General features: G+C 41.4%; 1 protein-coding gene across 1 annotated transcript in view; it reads right to left on the reverse strand.

Moving 5' to 3' along the window:
* LOC126333259 (uncharacterized) overlaps positions 1-14394 on the reverse strand; it is a 222623-nt gene that overhangs the window by 116822 nt on the left and 91407 nt on the right. The window contains exon 2 of the mRNA XM_049996725.1: positions 10503-10838. The gene's annotated coding sequence lies outside the window, so the exon portion shown is untranslated. The remainder of the gene's footprint in view (positions 1-10502; positions 10839-14394) is intronic.

The following is a 14394-nucleotide window of genomic DNA, read 5'->3' on the forward strand; positions in this document are numbered from 1 at the left end:
AAAAACGTTGCGATAATTTTCCGTGACAGCGATGTTCCACTTGTAACGACTATTGTCTTCTTTCAGTCTTGTTTATGTAAAACATGGCTTTAGCTTTTTTGAAACTTTTCAGTGCAGTGGTCGTTTCTAGATGTCTGCTAAATGTTCTTGTAGTTTGCGAGCAATATATTTTAACGTATGACTGCTTGTGCAACGAGCTCTATCGTCAGCAAAGAACGACAGGTGACCTCTTGTTACTGCAGCATGTTCTTAGTATACGCGATATATATTGAGTTCATCTCAAACTGGGCCTTTCCAGAGATGAGATCGCAAAGGTTCCTACTGGCACTGCCTAGCACAGCATTACGTTAGTGTCAGTAAAACCAAACCGTGTTCCCATATGCGTCGCCGCAGTACTGCGCATTACGTGAGCACGAGACCACCGTAGTGAACCAACTTCTCCCACTGACACTGCACTTCCATGGGCACCCAAATCGTGTTTTCCGCAAACCAATTTATCAATTCCGCCTCAGGCTCCACTACCGGCTGTGGCAACGCGAATGTAACTGCCAGGTTCTACATCTCACAATCGACATCCGCTCCGTTTAAACACTCTTCCGCATTTGAGTTGTAATTTTGTCGTACGTTTCCTATCTTTTTTAAAATCTGTCCTCGTGACATCAGCAGTTCTCCTGATGGGAAGATACCAGGCACGAACGGATGCTGGTGGTCCACATTCTTTCCTTAACTGTGTATTCTCACACGAACTTCCTCATAGCACCGTCAACGAAAAGCAACAGAGGTCGATTAGTCGCAAATTTTTGCACAGAACTTGGAGTGTGCTGTAGAGCATACGAAAAATCCTGCCCGGTGTTGTGTGAGCGGAGAGGTGGGGGTGAGTTTAAAGGTCATTGTTTTATGTTTTTCTCGAGTAACTCGAAAACAACGGCTTCTAGCGAAAATGTTTCCCGTTACGAAATTAAGTTCTATTATATTCCTACAACCAGGCTGCATTAATTTTTTTTTCTTCTAATATTAATAGTCTCCGCGTTCAGTGGATGGAAAAATGGGTGATTATTTAGAATATTGTTCTATTGGTATAAAATTGTTTATTCTTAAATTACGTGTTTTAGAAACATGTATCAAATGTGTGTCCCACAACTAAGTGCAGTACAGCCTGTTTAGGGATAACTTATGTTCTGGGTGTGTATCAGGGTGAAGGGGGCAGATGCGTGGGTAGAAACGTGACGGAAGATAGGTTGCCGGATTGTTCTCATGCGCTTCCCCTCCTTCATAGGGCTGCAGATTTAAAACTTCCCCATTCTGTCTACGCCACTGCGTGACAAGTAGCAACTGCAGCGTCTTCCACAAAATTACGCAGGTCCTCGTCAGTGTGTCTTACGAATCATTCGAGATGCAGGGCGCAGACATAACCGAGGAGCGTTTAGTTTTCACAAAATGCGTTAACACTGCATGGAATTCAGATATGAATTACTAATAACAAAACGCAGGTAATGCATATGGATAGAATCTAAATAAATCTCTGCACACTGTGACCTAGAGGAGAAAATCCTTCTTAGTCATCCTATACGGGAGCTGTAATGTTCTTCCGGGAAAGGCAACTTCCCCACCATGAGCGTTGCTCGCTTCTCAGTTTACAGTCCATGCCTCCCTGGCACTTCCTGTCCAGTGTCTGACAAAACAACTTCACTGCGCTCATATTTATGTAGTAGTGCTATTTTCAGTTCATTATGTACTTATTTGCAGTTGTTAAATGAACTATTATGTAAAAAAAACTCAACAGCTGGAGCTGTGAGTTGTCTACCATACTCAAAAGCCTGTCCAAAGTGGAATATACAATCAATATGTATTCGACAATGTTCATTTCACTGTCTTCATTATCTCTGTCTGGAATACTTTTCGCAGCATGAGCGGTATCAAATCGATCACCGTAGCCACATCTCTCAAAATTTGAAGAGACCCAGAGACTTAAATTGTCTCCCTGTGCATCACGAGTAAGTCACCTAGGTGTTGTACAACTTAAGGCATTTCAACGTACGATTTCAGGCACTTCAACGTAAGTAAATCAATGCATTACAGCAGATCACTGTTCGAGATTCAATCATACCAGCCCCATTCCATCAGAATATATTCACACCCACCTTGGAAGATATACTGTGGGTGGGTTGTATGTGGCTCCAATCACTGCCGTTCACTCTACCAGAGCCAGCTGATCCGAAATGGAGAAGATTTATGCAGCCTACCGTAACACAGTTAATATGACAGACCAACAGTAATTTTTTGATCATTTATTAATTCACGACCAAATGACTAAAACATAATTACATGGCTTTAAAATACGCTGTCAACTATGCAACGATATACAGCAGCTTTGCGCCACGTTTACCAAACCAATCAGTTTCCCGCCAACACTACGTACGTTACTGACAACATCACACCTAAAAATTAAACACACGGTAACGTATTTTACATAATAGCTCACATAGCAACTGCAAAAAGTGGCTCACTATATTAACATGAGAGTAAGTTATATTGGATACATACACAAAATTACTATACAGGAACTGCCAGTGAAGGATAGTCTGCCCATAAATTGAAAAGCGACCACCGCCCATGGTAAGGGAAGCTGCGTTTCACGGAAGAACACAACAGATGCCATACAGGATGATTAAAAATCAATTTCTCCTCTAGCCTTGCAGACATTTACGTAGGTTATGTTGATGTGCATTATCTGTGTTGTTTTATTAGTTAACTCAGATTTGAATTCCATGTAGTGTTAACGCATTTTGTGCAAAATAGACACTCCCTGGTCATGTCTGCGCCTAAGGCGCAATTTAGAGGGGCTACATAACTTGGTGAAACACCCTGTTGTTGCTTCTTGTGACGTAATGAGATAGGCACAACGGGGAAGCACCTGCTCGACTTTCAATCTGCTGCCTTATGAAGAAGGGAAGTGCATAAAAGCAATCCGGCGACCTACCTTCCTTTGCACTTCTAACCCCCCCCCCCCCCCAAAAAAAAAAAAATCCCTTCCCAATGCTCTCCTACACCTCCCGGAACACAAAACACGATATATCCCTTAATACGGCTCTGCTCCACTTAAGATGTGATATACACATACAATAATTGCTTTTAACCCATTTCATTTAAAAATGAACATTAATTTTATACTGTTAGAACAATATTTTTAATAATCTGCGGTTTTTCCATTCCCTGAACGCAGAAACTGTTAGTACTAGAGAAAAAAAAATGAATACAAACTTTTTTGTCGGAAATTTAATGTAGTTTAATTTTATATCGGTAACATTTTCGTTAGAAGCCGCGGATCTCGAGTTACTCGATAAAACCATAAAAAGTGACTTTTACACCCAACTCCCCCCAACGCCCACACCCCACTGGCAGGATTCTTAGTACGTTGTTCATAACACTCCCAGCACTGTGCTAAAATTTACGACTACACTAATTTCTTCCCAAAATTTTCCTTGTTGACTGGACTATAATGCCTCTGATTTCAGCTTGTAAAGTAGAGCAGATATTTGGATCTCTCGTCCTGACAGTGGTTTGCCGCGCTGCAATGTTCTTACTACTTCATCATGTTCCACATACGTTACTCAGTTGACGTACTCCAACACTCTTGCCAGCGCCACTGAAGAAATGTAAATAATCCCATTTAAAAATAGCAAATTCGATGTCATAAACGTTAAAAAGTAATTACTTATGAAGTTCACCATATTGTTCGTCTAGTTAGCGAACATCCTACCACGATATATTTTCTTATTTTAGGCATATCTGAGGTTAACACTCTGATGCTGGCGCTGGATCGCACAGACCAACTAGGTAGTGTTTCTGTGCCTGCGTCTCTACGCCTGCGGTGTTATTTACACCCTTCCGTCTATATCCCTGACTCGGGCATTCACAACAGGCAATAGTGTGTTTACTTGTTCAAGAACAACGCCTTATCAACACAGGAGCGACGTGTCGCACAGATACCACGCCAGCATCCCCGTAAGTATTTTTGATTCATTGAATTTGCCTCATAACACAAACTTGATTATTGAACTCGCTGGTTAGAAATTTGTATCAAACTACAATGTTCGAGTGTCAGTCCGGCACACAGTTTTAATCTGGCAGGAAGTTTCACATCAGCGCACACTCTGCTGCAGAGTGAAAATCTCATTCTGGAAACTACGATGTTATGGTTTCTGTGAATCTTCGGTTTCGACAAAACATATCTATTCTTTGGGATGAAAAAAATTGGAACTTGGCAGAAATGTATAGTCATGGATGATGACTATTTACAAAAAGTGAGTTTTTTGTTATAAAAATATTTAACTGCTATTATACCACACTTCCCAAAATATCGGGCAAGCAGTTCTACAGCGTATCGTGGAGCGTCCTTGGTACATTATAGGGGTGTTTCCTTCTCCTGTTCCACTGGCGAATGGATTATAGGAGAAATGATTGTTTCTCTTAACATTTCATAAACAGAGACCCTTTATGGCGTACGTAAGTATGTTACTTAGTTCATTAATGAGAACTTCTCTCTTTCTTCCTTTCTTCATAACTTTCCAAATGGCACAATATCAATTTGTACTATTACCTGCCTGAGCTTCAGTATTTAGCAAACGGGAGGTTATGCATAAGTCGAATGTTATTACTTTACGAACGGACCACACTCACTCTCTTTTCCACAGTTACCGGCTATTCATTGTTGGATGCAGAACGTTTTAATACAGCTTTTCGTTGGGGCTTTGAGAAGCGACGCGAGGAGTGAGGGAGGAATTATATTGCAGCTCCAGGAACAGTTCTTTTCTAAAATTCTTTTTCCTTTTTTACATCCTTCTGATGAGGGGTGAAATGAAATTTTCTGACGGGTAAAAGCAGCTGGTTTAATTGTGTTTCAGTCCTGATACTAAATTATTTTTCTAAAATATCGTTACTATAATCAGTATTTTGTAAGACTGTAATGTTGATTGCATAAGTTACTAATAATTGCATTTTTTCCCAAATATTGCATTAAGGCGTGACACATGCGGGGGGTGGGGTCTACAGCTTTTGAAACTAATCTTTCTTATCTGCTCCATTAAAACCACATGTACTTTTTACCACTCATCTGCGACAGTAAAATTGAGGCATATACCAGTATAAAACAAAGACTTAAATATTTCATGAATATGCCTTCGTCGAGTTAACATAGTTCTCGCAATAGAACAGCAGTTGCTTCATTATTCTCTTCACATCAATAAACGAACAAATTGACTATACATCTGAACAGTAACTATGCAATAGCTGCTGCGCTGCTGTATGACCTACACAATATAATAACAATAGTAATAATAATAATAATAATAATTACTGGCTGTCATCAGACATATTGCATTGGAAGCTTGGACTCTTCCAGCTACTGCCAGTTCTGAAAGTAAGGAGTCCAACAATCAAGTGATTTGCAAACAGTATATATAGCGCACACATTTTAACTTGGTTGATTTTAAACAGGGACTGAAGAGTGTGGGTGAAGCAAGTGATGGCGGGGAGAGGAAGCACATTCTGTAAGAAGTGTTTGTCATCAGTGTAGATAATAATCTTTTGTCTAAGACAGAGTTATAGATAGCACTCGCGATGTACTGAGAGTTGCTTATCATTCCATAAAAAAAAAGATTGTTACAAAAGATCACCCACAAAACTAAATAACATTTATATTTTGTCATTTTAACAATAAATGTTATGAAAGAAAATTAATTTTCAAAGAAGAACCGTCTGTAAATCGTTTAAACTTCATTGTGCGGCTTTAACAGCTGGCGTGTCATGATCATGAAGCGGTACTCTTCAAACCATTTCGCATCGCGTGGAAGAGTGTACTTACTATTCTACGAAATACTGAGGTTCTCGCCGTTCCTTTTGCGTATGGAGCGCGCAAAGAAGGCCACTTAAACGCCTCTGTGTATCCTGTAGCAAGTCTAATCTTGTTTTCGCGGTCCCTAAGGGCTCGTGCCTAGTGGACTGTATTACACTGCTAGATTCTTTACCCGATGCTGGTTCCTTACACTTTGTAAGCAGGCGTTCAATGTAAATTTGGTGTCCGTCTTCAGGGATCTGCCAATCCAGAATTTTCAGTATTCCCGAGACGCACTCCCAAACAAGAAACAACCCTGTGACAATTCGCGTTCTTCTTCTTTGTGTGCGTTTAGTACACCCCTGTTACTCATGTTAGATACAGATCCTAGACGCGTAATCAGTATTCTTGAGTGTCTCGTCCGAGTGTCGTTCTGAACGGAGAGAAATCTCCAGACGTTATAGTGACTTCGGGTGTCCCCCAAGGGACTGTTATGGTACCGTTACTTTTCACAATACACACGATGTTAGGGGCATAAGTGCAAATATTTTATTGGTGGCTGAGGGAAGCGTACTGAACAACATTACATCAGTATTTACTTCATTTACAGACTAATAATTACAGCTATTACGAGTAGTATGTTTTTAGAAATGATAATTAAATCAAGACCCTACACTGTCGACAGGCGTTGATATACATCAACGGAGACAGTTGAAAATGTGTGTCCCGACCGGGACTCGAACCCGGGATCTGCTGCTTACATGGCAGACGCTCTATCCATCTTAGCCACCGAGGGCACAGAGGATAGAGCGACTGCAGTGATTTATCTCTTGCACGCTCCACGTGAGACCCACATTCCCAACATACTGTCGGCACACTACATTCGTAGTGCCCCTGCCCACTACACTCATTACTCGCGGCAGACAATCTGACCGAGCCCCGTAAGAGTTCCGGCAATGTGTGTGCTTCCGCACAGAAGAAGAAGATCAACGGCCAGTTAACCTTAACTATATATGGAGATGGTATCTGTTCTTTCGGGACATGTCCGAAAGAACAGATCCCTTCTCCATATTTAATACGTTTTTAGGCTGGTTAGTACCTCTGGGTACTCCAGGCAAGAGCAAGCCATTATCAGTCCTTATTTTCCCCTGAGCAGCAGCTTAGGTGATGAAGTGTGGACGTGTGGACACAAAACGGTTAGTCTGTACTGACAGGCACAGTTCACTTCCTGATGCAGTTACGGCTGTGCAGAGAACATCAGGTACGAAATTACGAGAAGTGTTTGCAGGAAGACTGTTAGAAGCAGAGAATAAATTTGCCAAGGTCCTTTTACAACTCGCGCACTTGGGTGTTCTGTACAAACGTAATTATTTATATAGGCAATCCTTCTATTCCGGGAATCGAAAATCCTGATGATTTTTGCCTGTTACGGCATTGCTACTGACAAGATTTCGGTCCCATGGATTCCAAGACTTTCGAGAATGTTTTAATTTCAAGTTTGAAGTCGGATAACAAATGGCAAAAGAAATATTTTTTCGTGTGATATAATTACAAATTAACAGTTTTTAATTTTTTTCCTTCGATTGTAGTGTGAAATCTTGCACCTCGGCAAATTTCATGACTAGACTAGCGGGAAATACACTGTAGGTTTAGTGAGTAAGGTTTCGAGTATCTAAATATGTGACATGGCCATATCGTTTTGTATTGAGTTACAAGCGTCACTTTTTTACATCGCCATGGTAGCGTAGATGTTAATATATGTCACGAATTTCAATTTGATACGTCTACGAAAAAGCGTATTGAAAAGACAGACAGACGTACAACAAAGTGATCCTGTAAGGATTCCGTTTTTACCGACTTAAGTACGAAACCCTAAAATCAACTTACACATTCAAGTGGGTACGTATTTAGGTATCAATGATCACAATATCTGAACCTGTATCCTTAACACACGGTATATGATTGACCTAGCGAGTAACGTCAGAAGTTCCATGAGGCTTTTCGCGGACGATGCTGTTGAATACAGAGGAATCGCAGCGCTGAAGGATTGGAGTGAAATGCAGGAAGGCCTACAGATGATAGACAGTTGTTGCAGGGAGTGGAAGTTGAGCCCTAACGTAAACATACCTAAAACACTAGGTAACATAGACAGAAAGCACCTTTACTGTATATTCCATACACGAAGAACAATCACTGTAAGCAACTACTTCCATAATCTATGAAATGAAATGACCCTACAGAATTAGATGCGGCTGAGATACGTTGGAAGAATACGCAGAAAACGTAGTAGATCAAGAAAGGAAGTATTGTTCGACCAATACTTAAATATTGCTCGTCATCTGGGATCCGTATTGGATAGGACTGATAGAGGAAGTAGATAAGATCCAACGAAGAACTGCACGCTTCGTTAAAGGTTCATTTAGTAAGCGCGAAAACGTCACAGAGATATTCAGCCAACTCAAGAGACATTTAGCCAACTGCATCGCGGTGTGGTCTACTAGTAAAAGTTCCGAGAGCGTACTTTCCTAGAAGAGTCAAGCAACATAGTCCTGCCTCCTACGGATGTCTCACGAAAAGACCATTAGACAACATCAGAGAGATTCGATCTCACGCGGAGTCTTGCAATCGTACTTCCCGGGGATAAGCGATTGGAACGGGAAAAGGCGGAAGCGGCAGTGTGCACAAAGTACCCTCCACCAGAAACTGTAAGGTAAGGCTGTGCAAAACCGCTTGAAAGCCGCTCTCAGGACGGCCGTCTTCCAGAATCATGTGACGATGGGTAGTTTCGATCTGAGTCTGGTTCACATCTCCGTCTCGAAAACCAGCACTCTAGGCGTTCATACTCCGTCTGACCATGTGTGCTAATTTTTCAGACGTAAGATACGCCCAAACTATAATTTTCTATAAGGATGCTCTTACACGTATTCCTGTCGTAGAATGAACGAACTGTTCACATATATATCGTTGAAGTACATTTTCTTCGCTCCTTGGGGGAATAATTTCGTATTTATCAACGGGAAACCCCATATTGTGAATGTTCCACTTTACATTTAACAATCGCTTTTGATGTTAAGGTCCTCGTCAAGATGCTTGTGATATCACGTGATGAAGGTCGAATAAATAGACAATAGTCTCAAAATATAAGTAAAATAAAAAATGAGTGAACAGTCTTGTTATACACAATGTTGATCCATATACGCATTTGGATTAAAGACAGTTACTACGCTACGTGCAAATTACTTCGGAATGAAAATTCATTTTTACAATTTGCTAACCTGTATACCTACTTATCTACATGCAGTCAGATTCATTTGCTCTGAATAATAGTTTGGCAGTCACCCGCGTTTGGAAAGTGATTTTGTTTGGAAAGTGATATTGTAATTCCTCTGTCCGATGAAAATTCAAGACGTGTGATTTTCTTACGTGAGAAATAATGTATTTCAGTACTGGGTAGCGGTACTCATCATAAAAGGTTGTTAAACCACAAAAAATATTTCTAAAAGAAAACACTTGCATGGACTATAGAGATTGTAACACGAAACAACGACCACCGCTGAATGACCAAGAAAGTTCAGTTTATCATGTGGTATCACTTGTGTTAAAAAGTGACCTTTGAAAAGAAGGAAAAACAGCAGAAATAAAAATAAGAAAACGGATACACTGTTTCAAGATCAGCGAAGAAGAACGAGCAAGAGAGACAGACAGATAGACACAGAGAGAGAGAGAGAGAGAGAGTTCAGTATTAAAATTATAATTCAATGAAAGCTTTGTAGGTCTTAATATATCTGGATATGGCACGACTTCTCGCCCTGAAGAACAAATACTGTTCCTTGTTTTAGTGAATTATGAGGTAAAACGTACGTCTAATTTTTTCGGTCCACAGTAAATCTGATGTAGCGTTTCGTTAAACACGGGGCATTTCTAAAGCCACAGCAGAAAGAATTAATTAGGGCCAAGTACTGGAAGGAAATACAGTTTAAAATCTGTAATGTGTCACATTAAGAGCTATCTTTCACTGCAGCTTACACGTCAAGGATATTTGCGCTAGTAACACGACATTTTAAACAGACACGCACAAATTTTACCTATTTGAATGGAACTAGTTTCAGGGCTACAACACCATTTGAGATTTTTAGGCGAATGATTATGTTTTTGAGTGATGCAGATGTACATTTTGTGGCCAAATTCTGTTTGTATAAAAAAAATTAAAGAAATTTGTCGGACGAAGTTCCCAAGACGAAAGCAAACAGGCTTTGCATTAACACCGTATTTGTTAGTTAATTCGTCTGACACGTTTTTCTTGCAATACCATCAGCGCTGAACACAGTCGTTCATTTACTGCGAGAGTATAAACTGAAGAAAATGGAATGCCCAAAGCCATCAGCGACAGTCACTGAAAACAGGAGCTGTAGCTCCGAAACACTTTTGCTTTAAAAAGGAAAAATAAAATTTACATTACTTTGCGATTTAAAACTTGCATATCTGCTTAGTTTTACCTCAACAACATTATTACACTTATGCAGTAAGGTGATTATAACGAACATCTCATAACGCAAAGGCGCGCAACAGTGCGAGTTTGCAGGGCGGTTCAGAAAACCGATAGGAGATTCGCAGCGAGGGCGCGGCGCGGCGCGACCGTGACCCGGTGGCTGCTCTTGCCACAACCTACCTCAACTACAGTTGCAGGAGCACGGACAGCGGCTGTGCTCGCAGCTCTTCGTACGCCCTGGAATCTGCGTTGGCCTGGCGCAGGTCTCCCCAATTGGCTGCAACAAGTGGCTGCTGTAGGCGGCTGCTATGCGTCGAATGAGGTGCACGTCGTTGCCGCTACTGCAAGCCGCCGTTTCCTGCACCGGCCGCCTGGGGCGCTGCAGTCGCAATCGCTGCCGCCCGCTATCGGCCAAGGCTCTCCTACTGGTGGGGCCGAGCAGTGGCTGCCTGGTTGCAGCTCCGTGCAGGCGCTACCCAGGCACGAGACCTTTCTCCCTGGTCCTTGCCGAGGAATCTTGAATATAGAATACAAGAACAATCGTTCACTATTTCGCTAAACAGGACAAACCACAATTTCGCTAGAAAGGAGAAGCTTTCGCAAAATGTTCAGTATGCTTGTAGCCAACGCGATAAGAAACGAGTACTTCTGCGAAGTCTAGACAAAGAAAGTGAAGACTCTGAAGTTAATTTACTTTTGATAACGAAATAGGATCTGTAAGAAATGACGGTTAGTGCCAAATTAATAAACAAAGATATCTGAGCATGTTTTGTTGTCACTTAAAATAATGGAAAGAAGGCTGAGAATATAGCAGCTGTGAGGGCAATCATAATTTAATTAATTTTTATATGTATATTTCTGCAGTTCTTGTACACATATAAATGGTTCAAATGGCTCTGAGCACTATGGGACTTAACTTCTAAGGTCATCAGTCCCCTAGAACTTAGAACTACTTAAACGTAACTAACCTAAGGACATCACACACATCCATGCCCGAGGCAAGATTCGAACCTGCGGCCGTAACAGTCGCGCGGCTCCAGACTGTAGTGCCTAGAACCGTTCGGCCACCCTGGCCGGCCTCTTATAAATACCCGTGCCTCTGTACCGTAGCACTGCGAAGAGAAAGTAAGGTGTTCTGCGGCAATTCGTTTTCTGCGTTTGAAGGGGAAACAACGCTGCAACAATCCATACTGAGCTACTAAAAGTGTACAACAGAGCACCATTATACCAGAGCACCATCGTATGGCCAGCGGTTGGTTGGTGAATACGCTTCCGGTGTTTAAAACTGATGCCAGACTGAGATTCACAGGAAGAATATTAAGGAAATGTAACAAATCCACGAAGGAAGTGGCTTACAAGGCGCTTGTTGGACCGGTACTTCAGTATTGTACATCTATAAGGGATCCTTAGCAAGCAGGACTGATAGAAGAGATAGAGAACGTTCAACGACAAGCGGTGCTTTCGTCACGGGATCGTTTAATCGGCGTGAGACCGTTACAGAGGTGCTCAACAAACTCCGACAGACGTTACACGGAGAGGTTCGCTATTTAAATTCCGAGTGAACGATTTCCGGTAAGAGTAGGACAACATAGAACTTCCTCACACATACATCTCGTGAAATGACCACGCAAAAAAAAGCGAGAAATTAAGAGCTAATACAGAGGCTTACCGGCAGCCATTCTTCTTATGCGCCGTTCTCGAGTGGAACAGGGAAGGGATGGGGGAGGAGATCAGTAAGTTGTACCAGAGTACCCTTCGCCACACACCGTTAGGTGGCTTGGGGAGTACACTGTAGATCTATATCCTTAGCCGTCTATCACCGTGGACAAGTCCTGGGTTTAGTTAGTTACATGTTGGCCTCTAAAACCATACGTTAAAAGCAACGAGAAGTTGTTCATCTTCGCTGCTATGAAATATATCTCCTCTATTGAACAATTGCTCTCATATATCTTGTTGTTGTTGTTGTGATCTGCAGTCCGAAGACTAATCTGATGCAGCTCTCCATGCTACTCTATCCTGTGGACGCATCTTCATCTCCGAGTTACTACTGCAGCCTACATCCCTCTGAATATACTTTTTATTCATATGTTGGTCTCCTTCTACGATTTTTACCCCACACGCTTCCCTCCAGTACTAAACTGGTGATCCCTTGATGTCTCAGAATGTGTTCTACCAACCGATCCCTTCTTTTGGTCAAGTTTTACCAGAAATTTCTCTTCTCCCCAATTCTGTTGAGTACCTCCCCATCAGTTACGTGATCTACCCATCTACTCTTCAGCATTCTTCTGTAGCACCACTTTTCAAAAGCTTCTATTCTCTTCTTGTGTAAACTATTCATCGTGCATGTTTCACTTCCATACATGGCTACACTCCATACAAATACTTTCAGAATGGACTTCCTGACACTTAAATCTATACTCGACGTTAACAAATTTCTCTTCTTGAGTAACGCTTTCCTTGCCATTGCCAGTCTGCATTTTATATCTTCCCCACTTCGACTATCATCAGTTATTTTGCTTCCCAAATTGCGAAACTCATTTTCAAATTTAAATGTCTCTCAATTCCTAATCTAATTTCCTCAGCATCACATGATTTAACTCGACCACATTCCATTATCCTTGTTTTGCTTTTGTTGATGTTCATCTTATATCCTTCTTTCAAGATACTGTCCATTACGTTCAACTGCTCTTCCAAGTTCCTAACTGCCTCTGCAAAAATTGCAATATCATCGGCAAACCTCATAGCTTTTTTTCTTCTCCCTAGGCTTTAATTGCCATTCCAAATTTTTCTTTTGTTTCCTTTACTGCTTGCTCATTATACAGATTGAATAACATTGGGACAGGCTACTACCATGTCTCACTCCCTTTTCAACCACTGCTTCCCTTTCGTGCCCCTCAACTCTTATAATTGTCATCTGGTTTCTGTACAAATTGTAAATAGCCTTGTGCTCTCTGTATTTTAGCCCTGCCACCTTTAGAATTTGAATTCCATTCAACATTGTCAAAAGACTTCTATAAGTCTACCAATGCTACATACGTATATTTGGCTTTCCTTAACCAATTTTCCATTAGATTCGTAGGGTCAGTGTTGCCTAGCGTGTTCCTACATTTCTCCTGAATTCAAACTGATCTTCCCCGGTGTCGGCTTCTACAACTTTTTCCATTCTTCTGTAAATGATACTTGTGCGTATTTTGCAGCCGTGACTTATTAAACTGTAAGTTCGGTAATTTTTCATTTCTGTCAGCACCTAATTTCTTTGGAAATGGGATTATTATACTCTTTTTGAAGTCTGAGGGTATTCCGCCTGTCTCGTACATCTTGCTCACAAGGATGGAAGAGTTTTGTCATGGCTGCCTCTCCCAAGGCTATCAGCTGCTCTAACGGAATGTTGTCTACTCCCGGGGCCTAGTTTTGACTTAGGTCTTTCAGGGTTTTGTCAAATTATTCACATAGTATCGTATCTCCCTTCCCATCTTCCTCTACGTCCTCTTCCATTTCCATAATATTGTCCTCAATTGCATCTCCCTTGTGTAGACCCTCTATACACTCGTTCCACCTTCCTGCTTTCCCTTCTTTGCTTAGGACTTGGTTTTGCATCTGAGCTCTTGGTATTCATATAGGTGGTTCTCTTTTCTCCAAAGGTCTCTTTAATTTTTCTGTAGACATTATATCTTACCTCTAGCGATGTATGCTTCCACATCCTTACATTTGTCCTCTAGCCATTCCTGCTTAGCCATTTTGCACTTCCTGTCGATTTCATTTTTTAGACGTTTGTATTCCCTTGCGCCAGCTTCATTTATTACATTTCTGTATTTTCTGCTTTCACCGATTAAATTCAGTATCTCTTGTGTTACCCAAAGATTTCTACCAGCCCTCGTCTTTTTACCAACTTGATCCTCTGCTGCCTTCACTATTTCAACTCTCAAAGCTACCCATTCTTCTTCTGTACTCATTTCCCCTGTTCTTGTCAATCGGTCCCTAATGCTCCCCCTGAAACCCTCTACCACCTCTGGTTCTTTCAGTTTATCCAGGTCCCATCTCCTTAAATTCCTGCATTTCTGCAGTTTCTTCA

The sequence above is a fragment of the Schistocerca gregaria genome, chromosome 2, assembly GCF_023897955.1.
Source record: "Schistocerca gregaria isolate iqSchGreg1 chromosome 2, iqSchGreg1.2, whole genome shotgun sequence".
Lineage (NCBI taxonomy): Eukaryota > Metazoa > Arthropoda > Insecta > Orthoptera > Acrididae > Schistocerca > Schistocerca gregaria.